This window comes from Melozone crissalis, unplaced genomic scaffold (assembly GCF_028551555.1).
Source record: "Melozone crissalis strain CALT ecotype California unplaced genomic scaffold, PUWL_Pcris_2 ptg000066l_1, whole genome shotgun sequence".
NCBI lineage: Eukaryota > Metazoa > Chordata > Aves > Passeriformes > Passerellidae > Melozone > Melozone crissalis.
The window spans coordinates 9176642-9198866 of NW_026535844.1; the positions used below are offsets into that span (position 1 = coordinate 9176642).

The 22225-nt window shown below is 48.4% G+C and overlaps 1 pseudogene; it reads left to right on the forward strand.

The window, feature by feature from the left end:
• The window catches only part of LOC128945469 (zinc finger protein 208-like), a 304103-nt pseudogene that overhangs the window by 55338 nt on the left and 226540 nt on the right, over positions 1-22225 (forward strand).

The window sequence follows — 22225 nt, forward strand, 5'->3', positions numbered from 1 at the left end:
TTCTGCCCTCTGAGACTCATTTTCTTGATGGCCACCTGAAGGGACATTGCAGCCTTAAAATGCAGGAGTCTGTGGCAGGAGGCCACAGCAAACACGGAGCAAGTCTTTTTGGAGCAACAGAGCCGGGCTGTGCCCAACTGCCTTGGGATGGGACACCAGAGCTCAGCAAGGGCCATTCCCACAGCCCATTGCTCTGCCAGCCGGGGGGTGCTTACAGGACACATGGCCAGAGACATTTGGCCTTGCAAGCTCTGCAGAAATGGTCCCTCAGCTGTCAGCCTCAAAGCTCTAACAACATTCTCTGCACCTACAGTCTTCTCAAATGGCCTCAACACTCTCATTATTATTATTATTATTATTCAAACACATGTTGCAAGCAGGAGGTAATTCTGGTTCTGTAAAAACAGAGCAAAACAGCCAGGAACCCTTTAGCCATTCTATGGGATTTGGTTATGATTTCAGATCCAACTGTTCTGTTTGGGATTGCACAACAAAGCAAACACACACCCATTGCTCAGGTGATGCTTGTAACAGGCTGTCGCTGACACCAGACCCAAACACAACTGCAGGATTTAGGAGAGAGCTTTGCTCTGGACATCCATCTTCTCATTTCTCTCCCTCTCCCTCTGTGAACAGCTGAAGTAGGACTAATACCCCAAACTGAGCCCAAGCAGGATCTCTCCCTAATTAGGGCTTGAGGTTCCCTTTGAAGATAAAAGGCAGGATGGAAAAACTGCTAAATAATGTTCCTGTCTGAGGCTGGGATGAAGATAAACTGGACCTCAGTCTCCAGCAGCTGATGCATTCACACTTTTAGATATGAAGACCAAGCCAGGGCGTCCTGCACTGACAGACACCGCTGCCCTCCTTGCATTCCTTGTGCTCTTCAGAAGGACCAAGTCTGTCCCAGCTGTGCTCTGCAGGCTGACACTGCTCTGCCTTCAGAGGAGCAGCCTGGGCAGAAAAGCTCTGCTGGCCCCCAGAGCTGCAGCCACAGCTCCCAGCAGAGGGGAAAGCCCTGCAGAGCTGCCAGCCGTGCTGGGCGTGTTGGCACTGACCTCTCCTCCAGTGGCCCTGTCGAGTCCTTTGTAAACGGTTCCGAAAGCCCTGGAGACAAAAGAGCAGAGAAGAAAGAAGCAGCGCTTTAGGCCCTGGCAGTGAAAGCCAGCCCAGACAGGAGATCTCTGCTGCCTGCAGCGTTCACAAACACCTGGGTGCATTGACCCTTCCAACAGCAGCACAGCAGCCACCAGCCCTCTGCCGTGCAAGGTATGCCAGAGGAAATTGAGACCCAACAGGAAGGAATTGGGCTGGAGCAAATCCCAAATGTCCACGCTGAATTGCTTTAGTTCCAAAGCTAGGAGAAGAAATGGGTGTCTAAAGAACTGGAAAAGAATGCATTTCATCCTTTTCCATTTCCTGCCTAAGACCTGTAGGATCCACAAGGGCCCTGCCATCAGACAGGTGATGCTTTTTTCCCCAGAGTGCATCAGCTCTGTGTCTGTTACTGAATGTATGGGGTCTGCTACCTGTGCTAGAATAGAGTACTTATTATTTCATCTCTGGTTTCTTTTTCTAAAGCATTAGGTTATACTCCTGACCAGTGGATATTTTTGACGGAAAATATTTGAAAGAAATCTTCTTGAGAACTGTTTTCTGACAGTCACCAGATGGTGAGTTGCTCTTTTAGGCAGGACACTGCCAGCCTCAGGGGCCTTTGACGGCACCTTCTGACCACAGTTATCAACTCTCATCAGGACTGAGAGACAGCAGGATGGTAGCCCAGTGTCTGAAGGTGCTTTGGGCTCTCCTGACCTCTCACTTGATCCTGCACCAGCGCAACACCCAGCCCTGCTTGTGCAGAAGCAGCTGCTGTGCACTTACCCTTGGCCAATCTCCTCCACTTCCAGGTATTTCTGGCCAGGCTCCGCTTTGCTCACGGTGTTCCCTGAAAGAAAAAATGTGGAAGATGCTCCCTCCCAGAGTGAGAGCCCGCCTTGCAGCAGAGCCAGAACCAGCCCCACTCCCTGGGGCCGTGAGCCCCTTGGTGTCAGCTGGGGAAGGACAATAAATGGCTCTGGGACATTCAGCTGCAGAGCAACCCTGGGTGCAGCTGATGCCCAGACACACACACAGCACCTGCTCGGGCACCCAGGAACAGGGCAGACGTACTCAGCTGCATCAGGCACCACTCCCCTCTCCCCTCTGGCTGCAGGGCTGTGCTGCTGTCAGAATTTTCAGCCCAGGATCCCACAGCGGAGGGGGCTTCATTGTCCTCTTCCCAAGCAGAGGGAGGTTCTCCATCCTCTTCCCAAAATGCTGCAGCTTCTCCATCCTCTTCCCAAAATGCTGCAGCTTCTCCATCATCTTTCCAAGCGAGTGGATCCTTGCTGTCCACTTCCCATGCTGGGAGATGTTCACTCTCCTCTTCCCAAGACACAGGATGTCCTCCATCCTGTGCGAGGAGGATGGGAGATGGGAGATGTCCTCCATCCTCATCCCACACTGCGCGTTGTCTGTTGTCCTCGTTCCACACTGGGAGATGTCCTCCATCCTCATCCCACACTGGGAGATGTCCTCCATCCTCATCCCACTCCGGAAGATGTCCTCCATCCTCATTCCACTCCGGAAGATGTCCTCCATCCTGATCCCACACTGCGAGTTGTCCGTTGTCCTCGTCCCACTCCATGGGACCTTGGCCATTCTGGTCCCACACCAGGGCACATCCACCGTCCTCGTCCCACGCCGGGAGATGTCCCCTGTCCTTGTCCCACCCCACGGGAGCTTCGCCGTTGCATTCCCACACCGCAGGATTTTCGCCCTCGTCTCCCAGAGCAGCGGGAAGTTCACTGTCATCTCCCGGCACTGAGGGAAGTTCACCATCGTCCCCCAGAGCAGCGGGAAGCTCACTGCTGCCTTCCTCCTCTTTGGCCTCCTCTTTGGAAGCAGAGGGAGCTCCAGGAGGTGCTGGTGCTGCTTTTGTGCCCTGTGGACAGACGGCAGCGTGAGGGACGGGAAGTTCTATCTCAGTTATCACCTTATTTATCCTCAGCTGCACATCCAGCTGCACTAAGAAGAAAATGGGTTTGGAGCTGTTCCAACTAACAATGGGCTAAAGTTAACATTGCCACTTATTGTTGGGAATTCGATATTCCACCATGGCTAAAGCCAGCAAGCAATCCTCTGTCTGCAAAACCAGACCTGCAGCTCTTCAAAAGCTCTTCAGCAGAAAAGGAGAAAACTGATGGGAATTCCTTTGCTGCTGCTGCAAAGATAGTGACAGGAACTTTCCTTCAGCCTCCCAGGCTGGCACTCGGCTGCCACATGCCGAGCTCACCACTTGCTGCACAATTCCAAACACCAAAGGTTCCTTTTCCACTCACCGAAGGAGGAGCTGCTTGGAATGTAGACATGAGGTGCCCTGAAACGGGAGAGGGAACATGAACCACATGCTGTTAGGAGAAAAACTGCCTGTGGTGGGAAATGCCACGGAGAAGGTAACCCCGAGACAGCATTTTTCTTTCACAGCATCCCTCCAGGAGCCACAGTCCCTTCCCACAGCAAGCAAGAGAGTAGCACAAAATACTGGGCTGGGTCAGCTCTTGGCTGGAGCAGCAAAGGGAGGGAGTTCCAGGCTCTGCTGGCACAGACTCCCTGCTTGGGGGAACAGAACCCCCGAGGGCTCATTGCAGATGCTGTGCACGCCCCGCTGGCTGCAGACACCCCCTTTTTCAGCTGCAGCTGCTGGCAGGAGCTCTCCCAAAGCAATGGTGTCTTCATGGAAATTTGGTTCCAAAGTCAACTCAGCTCCAGAGGAAGAACAGAAAGCACACAGCAAGGCCAAAGCCACAGATACTGCAGCAAAGGAAAACCTCGACTTACGTGCCAAGTGGGTTAAAAAATACCCCGAATAAGCCACAGAGTACAGAGTGCAAACTGCAGCAGCCACGTGCTGGAGCATTTTGGCTGCGCTGCACACGTCTGCAGCCTGTAGCCCTGTAAGCACAGAAGGACACCCGTCAGGGCTGGGCTGCTGCTGAGAATGCCTCGGGCAGGAGGATCCTCCAGCAACGAGCCCAGAGCCACTCTGGGCACTGAGGCCTCCGTGTCCCACAGCAACGGGAACACCACGGGGACGTGGCGCTGTTCCTGTGACATCCCAGCAGCAGCTCACGCAGAAACCGCCTGGAAGGTTCTCCTGTGTCACAAAGGAGCACAAAGAACCCTCCCAGGGCACAGCCCATTGCCCAAAGGGTGCAAGAGGAACTCGGAAAATGCAGCAAACAAGGACACACCATAGCCCAGCCTGAACACTGAGGAGGAACAAGGACGGCACCAAACCAAAGGAAACGTGAACTTTAGTCACTGATACTTCTGACTAAAAGCAGCGAGCCTTGTTCCATCTGGGATCTTTGTTCTGGTTCTAAAAACGAGCAAGGTTCTCCACTCTAAATACACAGAAGGCAGGAACTGGGGAGGAGGTGGGGTTAGGAAGGAGGAGGAGGAGGAGGGAGAGAGGAGAAGGAGGAGCAGGAAGAGGAGGAGCAGGACCAAGAACAGGAGGAACGGGAGGTTCCAGTGTCCCCTGTGGCCACAGCCGCGGGACCATCACCCCATCCTCATCTTGCAGGTGAGTGGGGAGGGGGGAGCTCGTCCCAAATATATTGGGGTTTCCCTGAGAGGGTTTTTTATTGCTGTGTGTTTGGAACTCGCAGATTGTGGAATTGACCCCAAATATCATCTGGTGTCCCTGGGAGGTTTTTCTCTGTGTGTTCATAAGTTTGGATCTTGCAGGATCCCAAAGCTGAGCCCCTTGGGGGATCTTTGGGGGCCCACGTGGCCATTGCCCAGTATGGGCAGGGGAGGACATTGGTCCTGGGGATCCCCGGGAGAGCAGAGGAGGAGAACCCCTGGGACCCCCAGAGTGGGGAGAGCAGAGAGGTGCGATCCCAGAGCTGGGGGACCCCGGCAGATTGGAAAGGGGGGGAGCCTGGAGAGGAGGGACCCCTGGGATCCCTGGGATCTCAAAGCAGAGCATCAGGGGAGAAGGGAACCCATGGACCCCCAAAAGCCCCTGGATCATCCCTAAGCAGGACGCTGTAAAATTGGGATCCCCTGGAGGCATTGGACCCCTATGATCCCAAGGAAAGGAAACCGCTGGAACCCCATAAGTGGGATTCCAGCAATAGGGAACTCCTAGGAGAGTTTTTTTGGGCTGAATCTTGACATTGTGGAGATTTTCATGGACACAAGACTCCTGCTGAGTTCCAGACATGGAATTGTGCAGAAGGAGCCTTTACTCTAAGGTGCTCCCATCTTGGTTTCCCCCAAATCAGGGTTTGTCATTCCCAAGCTGTGGCCAGATGGAGGAGGAGGAAAAGCCCCAGAGATCCCTCACAAGGAGGGGCTGCAAACCCAGCCCAGGGAGGTGTGAGGAGGAAAGAGTCCCCCTGAGCCAGGAAGGCGGCCAGAGATCCAGCTAGAGCTCAGAGCTGGTGGAGAAGCCTCATGGCAGGGAGAAGCCCCACAAGTGCTTGGAATGTGGGAAGGGTTTCAGCTACAGCTCCACCCTGATGGAACACCAGAACATCCACACTGGGGAGAGGCCCTGGGAGTGTGGGGAATGTGAGAGGAGCTTCAGTGGGACCTCTGACTGAGCTTCAGCAAGCACCACAAGATCCACACTGGGGAACGGCCCTATGAGTGCTGTGAATGTCAGAAGAGCTTCAGGTGGGATTCAGAGATCGTCACTCACCAGCACTTCTGAAATAAACAGGGCCAGGAGACTTCTTCTCCTTTTTAATGCCTTTATTAAAAGTGATCAGCTCAGGATTGGGCGGCTCGGCGGGTCTGCAGCGTCCCGTCGTCTCCCAGGGCGACTCAGAGGAGGAGGATATGCGCAGCTCTGTCCACAAGGGGCAGAGTTGGGGGAATCCAGTCCTCGTGGGAGCCTTTTGGGCGTGGTATTCCCCGCCAGGTGGTACTTTTGCCGGCTGTCTTAGCAGGCCCTCATCTCCGGGGGCTTCTCCCATGGTCAGGGCGAGAGGGTCCGAAGGTGTTCCGCATCTCTGCAGGCTCAGCATTCGGCTCCTCTCGTCCAGACATCACTCCAGTCTCTCAACTCTTAGGTGGCTCGTTGTTTTGGGGTCTTCTCTGTACACTGGGGGACCCATGCTGCATTGTGGTCTTGGAGTCACTTTGCATAGCCCCCCTCACCTTCTCAGGTCTCTTCATCCTTCTGGGAAAAGGACACCTTAGCCTCGGGCGAGGCTCTGCTAATACAAAAGGAGTGATTAGCCTCAAGGACCCGTGATTACAATAACAAAACACGAAGAACTTGGGCAGCTACCGTGCTCTGGCTGCCTTTTTGTAACTTTTTCTCACAAAAAAATATTACCCGAATTTTGTTCATAACAGTCCCCCCTCTTTTTCTTTGATCGAGCTTAAATTCTAAGCTCGCATCAACTCACAATTTTTTGTTTTGAATCTACTATAAATTTCTTGTGCACTTTGGTAATCATGGTTACTTAACCTTGTTACTTTCCTTGGTTTCTTCAGGTTGGTCTGCACGGCAAGTACTATTCTACTAAAACAGATAAATAAGCATAGTAAAAAAAGCAATCCTCCAAGTACACACACAGTGAGAAAAACTACCTTTTCTCATACATCCTTTTTGAAAATCTCCAGGTTCTCCCACCCACTGGGATCAAGTGTAGGAGTTTGATCACGATTATTTGCACATGTTAATCTTTTTATTTCGTTTGAAATGTTCCTAATAATTGAATTCCTTATTCTTAATACTGCCTGGAGGCGGATTACTTTATTTAACATAGAGATTGGGATCCGAATTTGGCTTTTACAATTTTGGATTTTCTCAATTTCTATTTCACTTTCCCGGTTCTGTTTATTTTCTCTCAAATCATTATATATAGGAACTCCCAAACTTGATCCAGTTTCTTTGGGTAATAAGAAAATTGGTTTTATCACTCTAGCAATGCAGCTGCCAGGCGAGATAAAACCTAGGGGTTTTGGGCTCCCCTGAAATGTGTTCCAAAAGGGGTTCATCTCTTTTCCAGTACACTCATATAAATACTTGTAACAAACAATTTTTCTTACCATTTTCACAATTTCTTTGCTTTTTACTAGTTCTGCTGAGCTCGTTTCAGCAGCATAACATTCAATGCACAACCAGGCTTCCCCTATAGTATACTCTCCTAGGAGTGGCTGCCCAAAAGTGGCAGTATTGTATGCTCTCCAATACACTCTCTTATTTTTCTGATAAAGGACCAATTGGGAGGGGTTAACACGATCAGGGTCAGAACTGATGTGGACTCTCGACAAGGAGCTCACTTCCTCCTCACAGAGAGGTTGGTAGCATTCACTGCACCGCTCAGCTGGGCTTCCCAGAGCACCACCAGCAATCAGAGCCATCAGTACTACCCTTCCCAAGAGTCCGGTATGGGTCATCTTGCACAGTCTGCCCACCCGGCCTTGCCTCTTGGGGAATTTTACTGAGGAGAAGCTTCCAAGCTCTTTAGAGTCCCTTCTGCCCGCTTCTTTGGTTAAACCCCTCTTGGTCTGTTCCCTACCAATTTTGGTTTCCCCTCCCAGGGGAGTGTTCCGTAGTGGATTAACCTGGAGTCTTTAGAAATAAATTGGGGAACTTAACCAGAATTACTTATTTACAGTCTTAAACTTTTTACCAACATAGTTTACACAAAACAGTTTTGAAACATTTTAAGCAATATTAGAACTCTTGATACCAATTTTTTCCACACAGTTCAGTCTTTTTTACTCTTCCTTCTGAGAGTCAACTTTAAATCACAGTATACTCAGGTGAATTAACGTGTGAAGCAGATGAATCCTTATCCAGTGCCCAGAGGTGAGAATGGTGTGGACTCTGGCCCAATGCCAGAAGGAAAAACTGGGACTCTGGCCCAATGCCAGAAGGAGAAAGGGGTGGAGTCCGGTCCAATGCCAGAGGGAGAATGGGGTGCAGTCCGGTCCAATGCCAGAATGCCAGAGGGAAAAAAAACCTGATGTTGAATCCTGGTCCAATGCCAGGAGGAGAGAGTGATGTGAGTCCAACCTTTTCCTTTTGGTCTGCACCGTCGAATTAGTAATGAAGGGTACCTGAAACGGGCTTTCAAACACAGGCATTAATGGTCTGCTATTTAATGGTTCTGTCAAAACTCAGTTTCTCTGTTTAATATTATTGGTTAATTTCTCTTTTTTCCATAGCTTGCATGTTTCTCTCATCAATTTCTACATACTCTGTATTTTGAAAGGAGTTGTATTTCGGTCAGCTAACTTAACTCCCAAAGTACTTTTATTCTCTTATATCTCTGTGTATTTAATTCACGGGTTTTCTGTTCTATTTTTCAAGATCTTATCTATTTATCTCTTGCTTCTGTTTCTTACTTTCACTTACAGCTTAAATACTTCTTTCAACCCCTTACACTTAATTTTTTTTTTTTTTTTTCTTACACCATTCTTCTACACAATACACTTCCCTCTAAGGAGATGTGGTAAGACTTATAATGCACAATCTACATTACTTCTATTCTAATTTGTCTATATTCATTCTCACACATTCCTTCACACCCTCAAGACACAAACTGGATCATTATTGCTAGAAAATCACGGGTCCCTGCAGCCCCCCCCTCACCCTGGGGTTGGCCCACAGGTCTCAGTATCCCTGGGCCTCTTGGAAGGGCCCTGACTCTGGTTGCCTCTGGTGCCCATTCAACTGTGAGGCTGTCTGCATTCACTCACGCTCTTACAGCTACAGCTACCTCACACACCTGAGGAGCACTAGTTTGGTTTGCAGGTCACACACACACACACTTCCACTGCCCCCTTCCCACCTGCCTGGGAAGTTGAGGCTGACTTTGCTTGTGACTCACTCTCACACACACAACAAGACAACAGAAAGGTACCTTTTACTTTCACATCACTTATTACAAGTTTAGTTTCACTGGCCAGTTTTGGTGCTATTGGATATCCTTTCTACCTAGCTGTTTTTGTCTAACTTCAGATGTTTTTTCACTATACTATACTTTTTAGTACTTTGTTGAGACAGGACTTATCTGCTCCTGTATCTACTCAAAAATTCAAATTCTTCATTTAGGGGTCCCATCTCAAAGTTTACCAAGGGCTCTTCTAGATGTTGCATCGGGTCCCCTAGTGTAAAGCCCCTGACCCTCTAATCAGCATCTTTAAGGATCTTCCCTAAATTATCTTGTTCCCTGGCTATTGCCGCATCGAGACTGAGCTTTCTACAAAACCTCCTGACGTGTCCTGGCTCTCCACAGTAATAGCAATGTCGCTCTCTCAAAGGGCCTTGAGGTGTCTCCATCCCTCTTGCACCTGACAGTACTGGCCTATCCTTGCCTCCTCCTGGTGGTGGACCCGCCCACCCTGCACTTTCTCTAGCTACAGCAACCATGATCTTAGCCTTGGCCTTTGCTTTTTCTTCCTCCCTCCTTAAATACACCTTTAATGCCTCTTTTAATAACTCATTAATGTCCTTCTCTTGCCAATCTTCCATCTTTTCCAGTTTTCTCCTTATATCAGGCCAAGATTTGGTAACAAATTGGACTTTTAGCAGCATTTGACCTTCTGGGGTGTCTGTGTCTATTTTAGAGTACAACTGGAAGTTCCGCCTTAGGCAATTTAGCCAGGCAGCAGGAGCTTCATCTTTCTCCTGTGTACCCTCAAATGCCAATTGGGTGTTAGTTCCTTTGTGAACTGACTCTTTGATCACCCGTATTATCAAAGACCTATATTCCCTCATGGCCTTCCTCCCCTCCTCCTGGTTAGGGTTCCAGCTGGGCTCCGTTAGCGGCAATTTCTGTTCACCTGTTGGCACCTGGGGTCCTGGACTGTTATCTTTCTCACAAATTCTTATGCCAGTCGCCCTTATCATCTGGACCTCTTCTGGGGAAAATAATATACTCAGGATGGAATTCATCTCCCCTCAAGTGTAGATATTTGGACCTAGAAATTGATCCACTTGGTTGGCTATGCCCACTGGGTCCTCAACTAAATGCCCCAACTCTTTCTTGAATCCTCTCACCTCAGAAGCAGTTAGGGGAGTATTCACAAAGCCAACACCTCCCGCTATTCCTCCCATAGGAACCTCTCTGAGGGGAAAGAGTCTCTCCGCCTTGGAGGTCTTGGATCTGGTGCTACAGTATGGCCCATCTTCAGATGCCAAACTACTTTGAGGTATATCTGGGTTACCCTGAACTTTCTGCCCATCAGCAGGTGTACTTGCTGATAGCTGTTTACTGGACAAGGAGACATTTGTGTCCCAACTAGGAGGAGGTAAAGGGACAGCAATAGGAGGGGGAGAAGAGCCTGAGTGTATATTAAGCGGAGCTGGAGAAGGGGTGGAGAATACAGCAGGTGGAATAGGCGCTTGTGGTGATGCAGAAGGATCTGGAGGAGCTGAAGGGGGTGGTGAGGGAGTGTTTGGAGGAGATACTGGGTTTATCATAGCAGAAGCTGAAGAGGTAGAAGGAGGAATTTGAGCAGGTGGTAGTGGGATGGCAGCCGGGGGAGGAACCGGACCTGCCATTTGAGGTGCTTGAAGAAGAGGATTATAAGGTGGAGGGGCAGAAGGAGGCAAATAATCCAGGGGGTCCCATCTACTAGTTCTATCATCCCCTCCTTCATTCCCCTCTTTCTTCCTTTGTACCTTACAAATTCACACCCTTTCATCCTCAACAGCGCTCCTTACCCAGTAAGATATATACAGTAATTGCTCAGGATCAGTATCTCCTCGAGCTGTCAGATAATTATTTAATTGTTGGCACATCCACTTATCCTTTGTCCCACACCAAGGCCATCCTCCTTGCACCTCTAAATCTGGCCACACTTCCATACAATAATGGATCATTTTCACTTTATCTAATTCCTCCGTGGCCTCTATAGAATCCCATTTTACTAACAGTTCTCCTAAGGGACTATTGGGATGTATATACCTCAGTTTCTTGCTGGTCTTTTTACTACTACAACATCCCATTTTTCAGGTCTCAATAAAAAAGTCTCAAAGGTGCCTCTACTGACCGGGAGTTTCAAAAAACCTTGTCTGAGGAGCTTCAGCCTCCTCCACTGAACTTCAAATTTCTGCCTGATGCTCAGGACTTTATACTGAAACAACTGCCCAATCTCTTGATTGCCCAACTTCCCAAGGTCAGGTCTTATATCTATCGGGACTTGAACACACAAAGCCTCGCCCAAGAATCCGGGTCGTGCCTGACTCCCTCAGTCAGGAAAAACAACTGCCTGATTTTTAGTTTGCCTAACTCGCCAATTTTTAGGCTTCACCGTATCAGGACTTAAAGTAAACCACAGCCTCCTTCGCTGGGGTTTGTGCCTGACTCCCTTTGTCAGGACTTACTTTGCCTGCAGGGCTTGTGAAAACACCCGAATCCTTCTCGGGACTGACAAATCTTACTCGAATCCTTCTCGAGACTTACGAAGGTGCCTGACCTCCCTTTGTCAGGACTTTGGGGTGCGTGCCACTCATACACAGTAATTCACTCCGCACGCCCGGAGTGGGGGGGCCCTTTATTCCCCCTTGGGAGACGACTTCACTCACGCTAATTCCAGTCGCTTTCCCCTGTTTCCGGCCTGCCCCTTCGCAGGAGTCAGGAAACGCGGTACTGAGGGGTCCCACTCGCTTCGAAGGTCTGGCTGCCGGCCCACGTCTCACTCACACAATTGCGCACGTCTCCCACTCCCGCCACCGGGTTTCTCACCAGTCCGGTGCTCCTCTGCCTCGCTGCTCCTGAGCCGATCTCTCTGGTCCTAGTAGCCAGCTGTCCTCTGAAGATCCAAGATGGCCAGTCCTGAGTCCTCTTGCGGTGTGGCTATCCCGGACGAGCGCCCCAGCTGAAATAAACAGGGCCAGGAGACTTCTTCTCCTTTTTAATGCCTTTATTAAAAGTGATCAGCTCAGGATTGGGCGGCTCGGCAGGTCTGCAGCGTCCGTCGTCTCCCAGGGCAACTCAGAGGAGGAGGATATGCGCAGCTCTGTCCACAAGGGGCAGAGCTGGGGGAATCCAGTCCTCGTGGGAGCCTTTTGGGCGTGGTATTCCCCGCCAGGTGGTACTTTTGCCGGCTGTCTTAGCAGGCCCTCATCTCCGGGGGCTTCTCCCATGGTCAGGGCGAGAGGGTCCGAAGGTGTTCCGCATCTCTGCAGGCTCAGCATTTGGCTCCTCACGTCCAGACATCACTCCAGTCTCTCAACTCTTAGGTGGCTCGTTGTTTTGGGGTCTTCTCTGTACACTGGGGGACCCATGCTGCATTGTGGTCTTGGAGTCACTTTGCATAGCCCCCCTCACCTTCTCAGGTCTCGTCATCCTTCTGGGAAAAGGACACCTTAGCCTCGGGCGAGGCTCTGCTAATACAAAAGGAGCGATTAGCCTCAAGGACCCGTGATTACAATAACAAAACACGAAGAACTTGGGCAGCTACCGTGCTCTGGCTGCCTATTTGTAACTTTTTCTCACAAAAAAATATCACCCGAATTTTGTTCATAACGCTTCCACACCAGGGAGAGGCTCTGCGAGTGTCCCGAGTGTGGGAAGAGCTTCGTGCACTGCTCCAGCTCCATCCCCCATGGGAGGATCCGTGCTGGATGGTCCCCAGTGACCCCCATTGGGCAGAGCCCTGGTGACCCCTGTTCTGGCTGATCCGTGTTGGGCAGGGGGAAGGTGTTGGAGAGATTTCTTTCCCTTCTCCTTATGCTTCTGTGATTTGGTTGGTAATAAATTCCCTCCGTGTGCCCAGGCCGGGTCTGTTGTACCCGTGCGGGATTTGCTGCGTGATCTCTCCCGGTCCTTGTCCCCACGCAGGAACCCTCGGTTCCATTTTCTGTCCCTGTGCGGCTGCCGTGGGCAGGGACAGAGCAGCTCTGGGGGTGCCTGGCATCTGGTCGGCGTTACCGCTCACCACGGGCAGCCCTGAGATGCCGCGCACCTGGGCACTCAGGTGAGCCCACACATTGCTGGGCTCACCTGAGTTCCCACCTGCCCAGCGCCCCAAGGTTCCCCCCTGTTGCCTTCTGATATAAGGCAAAGCGACCTAGTTACATTCCTAGGGTGATCTCTTATCTCAGGGGATTAGGGGAAAAGGAATCCTGCCACTTTCTGTCACATCGCGTGATCTTCCGATCACCTGTCCCTATCTACCACACCCCCCCCACCTCCCCAAAAACCTCCAGCCAGGGCCTGTAGCGTCCCGGGAACCCCTCAGCCAATCAAAACACAGCCAAAATGCGCCGTAGCCAATGAGCGCGGTGGGCGTTGAAGAATCATCAGTTGTGTGGCAGAGCCTCTGAGATCGGTTCCCCAAAAGTGGCGGCAGCCAGTGAGAGCGTGCGGTGCTGCCGAGCCCGCCCTGCTCCGGACTGGCGCTCCCAGCGCAGCGCGGCTGCTTTGGGGCTGCTGCTCCCTGCCTGGCCCCAGCCATGGGGCGAGGGGCGGCAGCTGGGGCCCTGCTGGTGGCACTGGTGGTGCTGGGAGCCCCCCCGGCTGCGGGCGTGGAGCTCTCGGGTGAGCGGGGGGGGCGGGAGGTGCTGGACAGGGGCGAGAACGGGGAAAAGGGGGCGAAAGGGGGAGCCCAGAATGGAGCGACAGGAGGAGGGGACCCCCCAAAGGGAGAGCGGGAGGGGGCTGAGACTTGGGGGGAGGTGAAGAAGGGGTGGGAGACGGTGGGAAAGTGGTGAAAAGGGGAGAGTGGGACCCCAAAATCGAACCCATGGGACCCCACAGAGATGCCGCCGGAGGTGCCCACAGCAAGATGCTGACAGGGATTAGGAACTCCCTGTTGGGCTTTGTCTTCCTGGCGCTGGGACTCGGCTTCTACCTGTGCAAGAAGGTGAGGGGGGGTCCCGCGGGTCGTGTCCCCCCTCCCCCGGAGTGTGTGTGCTCCCCCCGGGGCCCCCCAGCCCGGTGTCACCCCCTTTTCTCTGCCCACAGAGCTCCTGAACCGCCAGCGGCTGCAGCCCCTCCCCGTGGGCTTGGGCCCGGCCGGGACCCCCTGCTCCGTCCCGGCTCTGCTGATTTATGGGGTGGGGTTGTGTCTCCCCAGCCCCGCTGTCACTCACAAGAGAACTTGCTAACACTTTATATGAAGTTCAGAGTTATATACTAGCACAGTACAGAATATGGAAAATATGAAAGTTAAAACCTAAGGCATCATTCTTATGGTCTTGATCACCACATGGCCATGGTTGCATTGCGGTCATGTCTTGGTTACAATCATCTCATGTTCATGGTCATCTCATGGTCATGGTCTTGTCATGGTCACATTCATGGTCATCTGACTGTAATGGTCATCTTATGATCATGGTTGTGTCATGGGCATGGCCATCTCATGGCCATCTCAGGGTGATGGTCATTTCCTGGTGACCACTTCCTGATGATCATCATCTTATTCTCGTGGATATCTCACTATAATGGTCATCTCACAGTCATGTCATGATCATGATCACACATGGCCATGGTGTGTTGTGATCATCTCTTGGTCATCTCTTGGTCACAATCATCACATGCTCATGGTCATCTCATTTGTAATGGTCATCCAATGGTTCTGGTTGTGTCATGGTCACGGTCATGGTCATTGCATTGTCATGGTCATTTTATGATCATCTCATGTTCAACTCATTTGCCACAGTCTTGTCATGGTCATCTCTGGGCTATGGTTGGGTCATGATTGTGGTTATCTAATGATCACAGTCATCTCATGGCCATCACATGGTCACGGTCATTTGCTGACAGTCATCATGCATCCTCTCAGTCATCTCATTGTTATGCTCATCTCATGGTCACAATCACATCATGGTCAGCTGGTGGCCATCTCATGGTCACAGAATTCACAGAATCACAAGGTTGGAAGAGACCTTAAAGATCATTGAGTCCAACCCATGCCCCAACTGCTCAACTAAACCATGGCACTGAGTGCCATATCCAGTCTTTTCTTGAGCACATCCCAGAATGGTGATTCCACCACCTCCCCAGGCAGGCAATTCCAGAAGTTTATCACCCTTTCTGTAAAAAACCTTTTCCTAATATCCAACCTATATTTCCCTTGACACAGCTTGAGACTGTGTCCTCTGGTTCTGTCAGTGCTGACTGGAGAAAAAGACCAACCCCACCTGACTACAACCACCTTTCAGGAAGTTGTAGAGAGTGATAAGGTTACCCCTGAGTCTCCTTTTCTCCAGGCTAAACAACCCCAGCTCCATCAGTTGTTTCTCACAGGGCTTGTGTTCCCAGCCCCTCACCAGCCTTGTTGCCCTCCTCTGGGTGCACTCAAGTGTCTCAATGTCCTTCCCAAACTGACGGTCCAGAACTGGACACAGCACTCAAGGTGTTGCCTCACCAGTCCTGAGTATAGGGGAAGGATGACCTCCCTAGTTCTGCTGGCCACACCATTCCTGATACAGGCCAGGAGCCCTTGGCCTTCTTGGCCACCAGGGCACTCTGCTGGCTCATGTTCAGCCAGCTGTTGACCAGCACCCCCAGGTCCCTTTGTGCCTGGGCACTGTCCAGCCACACCATCCCCAGCCTACAGCACTGCAGGAGGTTATTGTGGCCAAAATGCAGGACTGGGCACTTGGATTTATTAAACTTCATCCTGTTAGACTCTGTCCATCCATTCAACCATTCCAATTCTGTCTGCAGAGCCCTCCCACCTTCCAACAGATGGACACACACTCCCAGCTTAGTGTCGTCCGCAAACTTACAAATGAAAGACTCAATCCCTTCATCCATGTCATCAATAATGATATTAAACAGAACTGGTCCCAGCACAGACCCCTGAGGGATACCACTGGTGACTGGCTGCCAGCTGGATGCAGCACTGTTCACCACCACTCTCTGGGCCCGGCCATCCAGCCAATTCCTAACCCAGCACAGAGTGCTCCTGTCCCAGCTGTGGGCTGCAGCTTTTCCAGGAGTGTGCTGTGGGAGACAGTGCCAAAGGCCTTGCTGAAGTCCAGGTACACAACATCCACAGTCTTTCCCACATCCACCAGGAGGGCCACCTGGTCATAAAAGGAGATCAGGTTGGTCAAACATGACCTATGCCTCCTAAACCCCTGCTGTCTGGGTCTTACACCCTGGCCATCCTGTGAGTTCTGTGTGATGACACTCAGTACGAACTGTTCCATAACCTTACCTGGTACTGAGGTCAGACTGACTGGCCTATAATTACCAGCATCCTCCATCCCACCCTTTTTGTGAATGGCTCTCACATTGGCCAGCTTCCAGTCATCTGGAACCTCACCAGTGAGCCAGGACTGCTGGTAAATGATGGAGAGCGGCTTCACAAGCTCATCTGACAGCTCCCTCATGACCCTGGGATGGTTCCCATCTGGTTCCATGGATTTATGAATATCCAAGTGTCTCAGCAGTTCTCTGACTGCCTCCTCTTGGATAATGGGGGAAACACTCTGCTCCCTGACACCACTGAGCAGCCCAAGAGGACAGTTGTCCTTGAAGGCAAGTCTTCTCACTAAAAACTGAGACAAAGAAAGCTTTAGGCACCTCTTCCTTCTCTTCATTTGCAGTTATTAAGTTCTGTCCCTCATCCAGTAAAGAACAAAGGTTGGTCTTACTCTTCCTTTCACCATTAATATATATGTATATATAAACATTTTTTGTTTTCCTTTACAAAAGTCACTATTTTAATTTCAAACCAAGCTTTAGCCTCCCTAATTTTTTTCCTGCATGCTCTAGCAGCCCCCTTAAATACTTCCTGAGTGACCTGACTCTCCTTCCAAAGATAATACATCCTTTTTTTATTCCTGAGTTGTCGGGGGAAGGAGACCCAGACACCAATTGGTTCATCCAAGTCCAATTTATTGATCGAATACGGCGGGTTAAATATAGTTCTTAATAAGCTTCATACATATTGCAAAAGTGGAGCTCAGGATTGGTTAGTTACATATCAGCAACTACACCTACTTCTACATTCTTGTGCTTATTCTTCTGTTACATTCTGCAGATATTCAGGACTAATCTCACCTCCCTTTCCTCATGTTGCAGCAAGGCCATCCGGCATTCTTGCTTGTCAGCAGTCACTGAATCAGAGACTGCTGACCTCCCTTTCAAGCTTAACCCGTGGCATTATGTCAGGATGGCCTTTCTCACTTAACCAGTTATTAACCAACCTCTCCACATTTCCCCCGTTTTCTTCTTGAGCAAGGAGATTAGTTTGCCAGGTTTTTGCTATCATACGGCTGACCATGTTTTGAATACAATTAAAGACACAAGGCAAAATAAGCAAAAACATTAAGATCACGCCCAGTAAGCCGATAGCATATGTCACAATGTTCCTTAGCCATGGTCCAAGCCCTAAGCTTTTAAGCCATTCGTCAATTCCTAAACCTTCTTCTTCTTTGAGATGGTGAAGTCCCTGTTGCAGTTCTTTTATCTTGGTATGAATGGACACCGAATGATCAGACAAATTCATGCAACACATTCCCTCAAACTCTTCACATCCATGTCCTTGTGCTAAGAGCAAAAAGTCTACAGCAGCTCTATTTTGTAAAACAGCATGGTTAACACTTTGCACATCTGCAGTTAACATGTCTAGAATTTGGGATGTCTTGTTTAGCTCATTTTTTGCCCAGCACCCTAATTGCTTTGCTAAATTCATAGCCTTATTGGCAGATCCTCCTGGTAAAATAGTTGAAACTACTACTTGCCTGAATGTACCCCAAAACTTTGGGTCTCCTATCTGGCTGCAGTCCAAGTCATGTATACTACGCTTTTTCCTGTTTGATGTTTGACTGAGCTGCATTAGCAAGGATACATTAGGGTGAAATAAGGACAATTTTCCCAAATAACAGGATCCACCCTGTGGCTTAGCTGGTACACCATTCCACACCCTGTCTCCACAAATTAGAAATATTCCTGTAGGTAATTTCATTGGTGCCGTGATATTCGTGCCGTTACATTGATTGTAATGCTGTGGAGAGAATTCACTCAAATTCAGGGATGAATCTAAGGTGGCCCATGTGTCTTTAAGTTGATTTAAATTCTGGACATCTAAGGGTTTGAAACTAAACCATCCGCCAGCTGTAGTGTTAGGCATACTGGCATTTGCACTTCCAAAAAGATCCAATTCTTCAGGAGGAGAATGCAAGGAAGTGTTAAGTGATTGGATTAGTAAGCATTGGCGATAGCCATCACTCTGACCTGCAGTATACCCTTGTTGCACTGGCAATGTGATGTTCGACATGTTAGACATACATAAGGTTCGATTATTTATCAAACCACAAAATTCTCCAGGAGACCACACCGGAAGTCCCACCAGGCATGTTCGAAATGGGTTAGTGACTCCTCCAAGACTAAGACAAAGCGATGATTGATTAATTTGATTAGCAAGTGTTACCCATAAATTCTCTCTTGGCTGACTAAAGTGTGTTATTCCTACTGCTTCACTTGCTACAGCATTGAGCAGTATAATAAAAACAAACTTCATTTTTCTTTCTTCTTTGCCTGTTTTTCCTTCCTTCGCTGACTTTTATCTGGTTTGTTAGGCCGATTAAAATGGACCTGAGTCAGTCTTTGAATACACTGATCTAACTCCAAATCAACATCCTTGCTTACAGGTATAGCACGTGGCAGATTTAAAGGCAAATCAGCTTTACAGCGAGCTGCTATAATGCGTGAGGCATTAGTAATTTCAAACTCTCTAAGCACTTGCTGCAACTTCCATCTAATATATGCTATAGCTACTTGTTCTGCACTCTCAAAAAGCTCTAATCCTGCCCTTCCTGGCAGGCCAGTACTTTGTTCAAGAGGTCTAACCCAGACGAAATCTTGAATCCACTTCCCGAAACATGGTCTACACCATAAATTTGCTATTGTCTTTTGTGAGTACCAATAAATCTTATTACAACCTGCACAATGCAAAGCTATCCATGCATAGCACTTATCAGCATCCCTTTTGCAAACATAACAAGGAAGTGAATGTAAGTAAGGACCAGTATAAAAGTCTGTCTCTTCGACCCAATGCAACCAATTTAATGGTGGTGATTGCAAAGCCTCTTCACCTTTCTTACTATATAAGGCTAATAGTTCAAGCTCTTTCTTTAGCGCAAGGCATATTTTATTTTGTAATCGTTGTTTGTATTGTTCATTGTCTTCATCAACTATACCCTCCTGAGGGTTCCATAAATATAAAAGTATTCTATTCATAGAAATTAATTAGCCTTATTTAGAAGAGGTCGTTCCCTTCCTAGCCTTCTTTTTCTTATCGGTCTTCAGTTTTGCCGCTCCTAATTTCACTGGTCCCGTCACTTACCAACCTAATTTTTGTAATTTTTTAATGCAATGATCTAATGCTCCTTCAGGATTCCCCCTGAAGGGCCCTACAATAGAATGTTGTGTTAAAGGTACTAATTTTCTACACCTTACAGAAATTATACGTGATTTACTTTGAACCTTAATTCTACTCACAACACATTGTACTTCCCAACGATAATAAGCAAGAATTTTCTGTTCAGGAGCCTTATAAAGATTTAAAGCTACATATGCATTTTGCCCCGTCTGTCTCCTTAATTCATCTTGCCAATCTTTACCCCACGTGTGCTCATGCTCACAAGTGTGACACCATAAATCCCATAATAATGATTGTTCTATCCAAAAGGTATTATCACAACCCCCGCAGCGTAAAGCTATCCAGGCAGCACAATGTGGATCATAACAGTCAAGGCAAGGTGCTTTTGCTGGATTTGTTAAACGAAAAGTTGATAATGAGTCAATAAAACCAATCAACTCCTGGGCCGTCCGATAGTGACGTGTCAGTGCTCTGCCCAACACTTCCGAGTGTCCCTTCAATTGTAGCAGTAGCGGTTGTAGGATTAAGGGCAGTTTCTTCCTCAGTCGCTCCTTGTCCTCCTCCGTGAGGCGGTCCACCAGACGCTGCATCAAAAACAGGTTTAGTCCACTTAGCAGGCACCCACAAAGGCCCTGTAGGTGAAGAAACACAAAGATACCCCCGACCCCAATATAATACTTTCACAGGTTTTTCCCATAATCCTGTACTCGGGTTCTTATACCTAACCCAGACCTCTGTCTCCTCAATATTTTTCTGACCTGACCTCGGATGATGTTTAATCGCAGGAGGGGTATCATCTTCTCCAAAAATACATAAATGATTGATCACATACAGAACCTTAGCCAAACATGATTGTGGGTCTGTTAAATCTTGATGCTTCTCAATATACCATTTAAGGGTACCGTTTGCTCTTTCCACTATTGCCTGTCCAGTAGAAGAGTGTGGAATACCTGTCACATGCTTAATGGACCACCGATTTAAGAATTTCTGGACCCTAGCACACACATAAGCTCGACCATTATCCGTTTTGATACTTCTTGGAACTCCCATAACAGCAAAGCAACTTAACAGGTGCCTGATAACATGTGTAGCTTTTTGTCCTGCTTGAGCCGTAGCCCATATGTAGTGACTATATGTATCTACAGTGACATGCACACACTTAACTTTACCAAATCTAGGTACCTGTGTAACATCCATTTGCCATTTTTCATTTATTTCCAAACCTCGAGGATTAACTCCCATGCCTAAACCTATTCCCTCATTATGATAACTACATATTGGACATGCTCTAACAATGGCTTTAGCTTCTGATAAACTCAGCTCAAAATGTTTTGCAAGCCCTCTTGCATTTTGATGATGTCTGCTATGTGCTTCTCTGGCCAATGTATGCTTGTCAATAGGACAAGAGTTATCAATGGGTAAAGTAACCAATTTGTCTGCACGTTCATGCCCTTCTCCTAAACCTTCAGACCATTTATGGCTCCTAATATGAATCACAGAATACGCTGCACTTCTTTCTCGTAAAGCTTTCCTTAATTGTATCAATAACTCATACAATCATTTATTATTCACTTCCTTAATTGCTGCTTCCTCTATTCGTCTGGCTACTCCGGCAACATACATAGAGTCTGTGACCACATTTAAAGGCTCCTGTAAATTAGACACTGCCCATACTACTGCCAACAATTTCAAAGTTTGTAAGCTATCTGCAGGATCTGTTGTAAGAAGTTGATGCTTCCATTGTCCTTTTTCTTGCCAGGTGACAGCAGCACGCCTTGATTTCTTTCCCGCATCTGTAAAAGTTGTAATAGCTCCTTCTATAGGGCGTTCTTCTCTCAATGGTCGAGTAATCCAGTTCCATTCTGTCATCCATTGCAAAACTTTAGGCACTAATTTGCTGGTTTCTACTTTAGCAGATGATGCTAATAATGCTTCCTGCAAATTCTTTGAATTAATCAAGTACCAGTCCAAAGTTTCTTTCTCCATAGGCAATCTAATGGTAGCAGGTTCTCGACCATCCACTTCAATAACTCTGAGACGCCCTTTTTTGACTAACACAGCCAATTGTTCAATTTTTGAGAATATTGTTGTCTTATGTTGTAGTGATGGTGACAACCATTCCAGAACTCGTATCTCCCCCGTTTTCTCCTGTTGTTGAGAGAGAGCACCAAGCAAATGGCAAGGACTATTCCAAATAGTAAGGTCAATAGGGCAGTCGAGTTGTCGACGAGACACATATCCCTGTTGTACACAATTACTAATTTGTTGCAAGGCGAGGTGGTGCTCCTTTGTCAGGTGTACAGGAGTAGTAGGATCAATACCCTTTAACAAAGGCCGTAGGGTTTCTAACAAATGATTTGGTATTCCCACAATAGGTTTTAACCGCTGTAAATCTCCCAGCAACTTCTGTGCATCATGCAAAGTTTTAATGTCCAATTGTAATTCCAATATTTGAGGTATTACTTTTTGATCTGTTAAAGTCCATCCCAGATATTTCCATGGTGTGGTGGTCTGAATTTTCTCAGCAGCAATAACAAGCGAATATGCTGAAAGAGTATCTCTAATACTGTCAATCTGCAGAGAGGAGAATGGTTGTTGCTGTGCAAACAAAATATCGTCCATGTAATGATATATTATAGTTGCTGGCCATCTGCGATGTAGTGGCTGTAATGCAGCATCAACATAAAGCTGACATAACATAGGGGAATTGCGCATCCCTTGCGGAAGAGTCGTCCATTCAAATCTTTTATCTGGCTCTCCACGATTTATTGCCGGTAAAGTAAAAGCAAATCTCTTCATATCATCAGGATGTAGCCCAATAGTGAAAAAACAATCCTTTAGATCAATAATTAAAAGTGGC